This window comes from Triticum dicoccoides, chromosome 2B, assembly GCF_002162155.2.
Source record: "Triticum dicoccoides isolate Atlit2015 ecotype Zavitan chromosome 2B, WEW_v2.0, whole genome shotgun sequence".
Taxonomy (NCBI): Eukaryota; Viridiplantae; Streptophyta; class Magnoliopsida; order Poales; family Poaceae; genus Triticum; species Triticum dicoccoides.
Window position 1 is genome coordinate 82324375 of NC_041383.1, and position 6000 is coordinate 82330374.

At 42.2% G+C, this 6000-nt stretch overlaps 1 long non-coding RNA gene across 1 annotated transcript; it reads right to left on the bottom strand.

Moving 5' to 3' along the window:
• Positions 1-4674: 4674 nt before the first annotated feature.
• On the bottom strand, positions 4675-5799 carry LOC119367198. Its single transcript, XR_005176223.1, has 3 exons — positions 5685-5799; positions 5074-5166; positions 4675-4987 (listed from the first exon to the last, which is right to left on the bottom strand). It is a non-coding gene; the product is annotated as an uncharacterized LOC119367198 (long non-coding RNA).
• Between the last annotated feature and the right edge of the window lie 201 nt (positions 5800-6000).

A 6000-nucleotide genomic window follows, 5' to 3' on the forward strand; every position in this document is an offset into this window, starting at 1 on the left:
AGTGTGGACTTTGTTTGACTTGCCCGATGATCGGCAAGCCATCGAGAATAAATGGATCTTCAAGAAGAAGACTGATGCTGACGGGTAATGTTACTGTCTACAAAGCGACTTGTTGCGAAAGGTTTTCGAGAAGTTCAAGGAGTTGACTACAATGAGACTTTCTCACCCATAGTGATGCTTAAGTCTGTCTGAATCATGTTAGCAATTGCTGCATTTTATGATTATGAAATTTGGCAAATGGATGTAAAGACTGCATTCCTGAATGGATTTCTGGTAGAAGAGTTGTATATGATGCAACCTGAAGGTTTTATCTATCCAAAGGGTGCTAACAAAGTGTGCAAGCTCCAGCGATCCATTTATGGACTGGTGCAAGCCTCTGAGAGTTGGAATAAACGTTTTGATAGTGTGATCAAAGCATATGGTTTTATACAGACTTTTGGAGAAGCCTGTATTTACAAGAAAGTGAGTGGGAGCTCTGTAGCATTTCTAATATTATATGTGAATGACATATTGTTGATTGTAAATGATCTAGAATTTCTGGATAGCATAAAAGGATACTTGAACAAGAGTTTTTCAATGAAAGACCTCGGTGAAGCTGCTTATATATTGGGCATCAAGATCTATAGAGAAAGATCAAGATGCTTAATTGGACTTTCACAAAGCACATACCTTGATAAAGTTTTGAAGAAGTTCAAAATGGATCAATCAAAGAAAGGGTTCTTGCCTGTGTTACAAGGTGTGAAGTTGAGTCAGACTCAATGCTCAACCACTATAGAAGATAGAGAGAAAATGGAAGTTGTTCCCTGTGCTTCAGCCATAGGCTCTATCATGTATGCAATGTTGTGTACCAGACCTGATGTGTGCCTTGCTATTAGCTTAGCAGGGAGGTACCAAAGTAATCCAGGAGTGGATCACTGGACAGCGGTCAAGAACATCCTGAAATACCTGAAAAGGACTAAGGATATGTTTCCCGTTTATGGAGGTGACAAAGAGCTTGTCGTAAATGGTTACATCGATGCAAGCTTTGACACTGATCCGGATGACTCTAAGTCACAAACCGGATACATATTTATATTGAACGGTGGAGCTCTAAGTTGGTGCAGTTCTAAGCAAAGCGTCGTGGCAGGATCTACGTGTGAAGCGGAGTACATAGCTGCTTCGGAAGCAGCAAATGAAGGAGTCTGGATGAAGGAGTTCATATCCGATCTAGGTGTCATACCTAGTGCATCGGGTCCAATGAAACTCTTTTGTGACAATACTGGTGCAATTGCCTTGGCAAAGGAATCCAGATTTCACAAGAGAACAAAGCACATCAAGAGACGCTTCCATTCCATCCGCGGTCAAGTCAAGGAGGGAGACATAGAGATTTGCAAGATAGATACGGATTTGAATGTTGGAGACCCGTTGACTAAGCCTCTCTCACAAGAAAAACATGATCAGCACCAAGACTCCATGGGTGTTAGAATCATTACTGTGTAATTTAGATTATTGAATCTAGTGCAAGTGGGGGATTGAAGGAAATAGCCCTAGAGGCAATAATAAAGTTGTTATTTATATTTCCTTATATCATGATAAATGTTTATTATTCATGGTAGAATTGTATTATCCGGAAACTTAGTACATGTGTGAATACATAGACAAACAGAGTGTCACTAGTATGCCTCTACTTGACTAGCTCGTTAATCAAAGATGGTTAATTTTCCTAGCCATAGACATGAGTTGTCATTTGATGAACGAGATCACATCATTAGAGAATAATGTGATTGACTTGACCCATTCCATTAGCTTAGCACTTGATCGTTTAGTATGTTGCTATTGCTTTCTTCTTGACTTATACATGTTCCTATGACTATGAGATTATGCAACTCCCGAATGCCGGAGGAACACTTTGTGTGCTACCAAACGTCACAACGTAACTGGGTGATTATAAAGGTGCTCTACAGGTCTCTCTGATGGTGTTTGTTGAGTTGACATAGATCGAGATTAGGATTTGTCACTTCGATTGTCAGAGAGGTATCTCTGGGCCCTCTCGGTAATGCACATCACTATAGGCCTCGCAAGCAATGTGACTAATGAGTTAGTTGCGGAATGATGCATTACGGAACCAGTAAAGAGACTTGCTGGTAACGAGATTGAACTATGTATTGAGATACCGACGATCGAATCTCAGGCAAGTAACGTACCGATGACAAAGAGCACAATGTATGTTGTCATGCGGTTTGATCGATAAAGATCTTCGTAGAATATGTGGGAGCCAATATGAGCATCCAGGTTCCGCTATTAGTTATTGATCGGAGACGTGTCTTGGTCATGTCTACATAGTTCTCGAACCCATAGGGTCCGCACACTTAACGTTCGGTGACGATCCATATTATGAGTTTATGTGTTTTGATGTACCGAAGGTAGTTCGGAGTCCCGGATATGATCACGGACATGACGAGGAGCCTCAAAATGGTTGAGACATAAAGATTGATATATTGGACGACTATATTCGAACACCGGAAGTGTTCTGGGTGATTTCGGAGAAAACCGGAGTGCCGGAGGGCTTACCGGAACCCCCCGGGGAAGTATTGGGCCTTAGTGGGCCATAGGGGAGAGAGAGGGCAGTAGCCCAGGAGGTGGCGCCCCCCCCCCCCAAGGGGAGTCCGAATTGGACAAGGGGAGGGGGCGCAGCCCCTCTTTCCCTCTCCCTCTCCCTCTCTTTCCTTCCCCCTTCCTCCTCCTAGTTGGACTAGGAAAGGGGTAGTGTCGGTGTCAAAACCGGCGGATCTCGGGTAGGGGGTCCCGAACTATGCGTCTAGGGTCACTACAAGAAATACGGTCAATTATGACTCCCCATTTTGGTCGTTAATTCGTCATTGCTTTCATTTATTGACCTTTTTTTGACCAAATTCAGAAGGTCAACAGTTGACCGTCAAGAACGAACAAACGTGACCTTTTCTGGAATTTTAGTCATGGCCGCCCTTGACCAAAATTTTCGTCGTTAAATCTTTGACCAAAATTATGGTCATTACTAATGAGCCTAGGCCACGTAGGATCTGATGTGGCTGAACCAACGTGGCGCTGACGTGGAAAAAATGATGACGTGGATGCCATGTAGGATCAGTCCAAATCAGTTGTTTTAATGGGCTGAGCCCAATAATTTAGCCCATTTTTACATTTACTTTTGGGCCACGGCCTTTTAATGTTAGTTCTTGGGCTCAGGCAATGTGCAGTCCATTTATTCAATCTATCATTAATTGGGCCAGCCCTTCTCTCTAACCAACAAAAATATATGAATCTTTTTCTATTAAAAAAAATCTATATTGGGCCTTGAGACGAGCCAGCCCACTCATACAATTTAGTATTTTCGGTCCAGCCAATAACCAACAGTAGCTCAAAAAAATCATTGCACAGTTTGGCAGTCAACCAATACAATTCTCCAAGATTTCATTAATTTAGGCCCAACAGTATCATTACACCACAAGTTCATAAGATGCACCAACCAAAATAACATAGCCAGTAGCTTAGTATCAGTACACCATGTTCATAAGATTAAGATGCACCAACCAAAACACAACATCATCAAACCACAGCCAATCTCTGGTCCATATTGTGGTTCACATGTCTAGTCAAAGAAACTCATCAACCCCAGGTCGAAACAACTCAACATCAAAAGTCCCAAAGCCAACATCAACCACGCCGTACTAAACTATTTTACATTCGAACAGATCCATGAGACAAGCAAATCTAGCATCGGTGGCCTCAACTCTTTGCAGTAACAACTGGTACTCTGCGGCGCGTGCAGCTTCGGTCTCCTCTGATTTCTTCTTGACCTCAACAAGCTCCTCTCGCATCAACTCAGCGACTCGCCTCTCCTTCTCAAGCTTGTACTCTAGTTCTTGTACATGAGCATCCAAAGCAGCTGCAGATCTGTTGAACTTCTTCTTGGAGCTCGACTCAAGGCCAACATTTTGAAGGAATGTGCTGGAGGGACATTCTTTAGTGAGAATGTCACCAACAACAGCAGCAACATTCTTTGGTTCTCCACCTTCTGGTACCCCTTGTTCCATAGATTTTTCCATGTCAGCCTGACATTTAAAGAAAGATGCACACACATGTCATTGCAGTTGGTTCTGAATAACTAGGAAACTTTATAAGCAAACTACTCAAGAATGTTGACTAAATAATAATCCAGTCTCCATGCTACTAATTAACTAGTTATTTGAAAACTTTGAAGCAGGCAAGCAGAATTAATCATCCTTGGGAATCACTTTTTTTTGCAAGTTACTATCAGCTACATGAACGAAGCATGGCACCAGTTTTATTAAACAGGTAAGCATACACAACAAACCATTGTTGAAATTTGAATTAGGCAACTATGTGCATATCTATTTAGCTTAAATGGGAAAATGGAGCAGAGAAGAATTTAGTACGTTTCAGGAGCGCATATGTTGTTTCTTTAGTACATTATACAGTATCAGAGAAATCCACTTCCACAAGTCCTAAACATTTCATTCAGATCGTATATGAAATGACAGAGTTTCTCCACTCCGAAAGATGGGAAGATAGATGCTTCAGGCAATCACTAGACAAATAGCCAAAGAACATACAACGCTCTCTCTTAATTAACAGTGTCCAACGACAAGCAATACCTGCTGGACTACAACAAGAACTAAAATTGCCTGAATATTGTCGCATTTCCAGTACCAAAATGAATATGCAATGCAATGAAACAGAGGACTGGTACAAACAAACTATAACAAAACATGAATCATATATGGTACTACTTTGAAAAAACCATCTCTATCAAATCCGTCAAGCAGAAGTCATATAATGTAATCAAGTGTAACAAGGATGAGGTAAACAAGCCTCATCAACACGAAAAAGAATACTAGAAACTTACTATCGCCTTCTTAACTGGCTCAGAGAAACCAGTCTTCTTGCCATTGTGGCACTCCTTGAATAGATCAAATGCAGTCAACTCTTCACCCTTACGAGCCTCTTTCTGAAATTGTTCACGACACAATGGAACAATAAGAAACAATTGAAAGAATCACTGTAGTAGCAAATGATAACATGAGAGATCCTTACCAAAGCATGCACATGGGAAATGTAGGGGCGAGAACCAGTTTTCTGATGGAACTTAACTTTGGAACGGTTCTCCTTGTTCGACTGATAGGTTTCCTACCATGGAAAAAGAAACATGAGAATTAATGCAGCAACCATAAAGGCTCCTACAGATTGCAATCCAAGTTGCAGTGCAAAAGTGTATGCAGCCATAATAGCACTTCACTACTTGTCATCGACATCAGTCACACTGTCACACACAAGCTGTAGCCTACACATTTTTAGCTATTGATAAAGATTGCTTATGTATCATGTCTTCGTACAATATTCAGTTGAGAGCAAGTGCAAATAAAATACATGTGCATTCAGTTGTCCAGTTCATTAAATTTGCAGAGATTAAGTGTAGCAATAGGATTAAATATTTAATTAACAGCCAGTGCAGAACTGATGAAGATTCAGAATTTTCAATGAGGACTGGCAGAACTAGAGCTGCGTGGTCACGTCATGAGTCTACTATTGCAGAGCTATCTAGACTCCCGCAACGCCAGATAAAAACAGACCTAGTTGTCCGGAAACTGAATCGGATTTAGTTCAAACGGAACACCTACTTGGATGTGGGATGAAGATGAAGTTACCTAGGGGAGGACGGAGAAGATGGTCTGCTTGTACTTGGGCACCTTCGTGAGCAGCTTGTCCTGAGAGTATGGTCGAACGGTGAGCAGCGGTGGAGTATGGTCGAACGGTCCTCTGCTTCCCTTCCACCTCTGCAACCTTCACCACGACATAAGAAATACAGTGAGAAACGGTGGAGTGTGGTGGTGCAGAGAGAGAGAGAGAGAGAGAGAGAGATGTGGTGGTGGAGTGTGCTGCCGGAGCGAGGAAGCACAGGAGCCCCGCCAGTGGGGAGGCCCTGTACCTGGAGAGGTCAAGGTCGCGCCGCCCCGCCTGTGG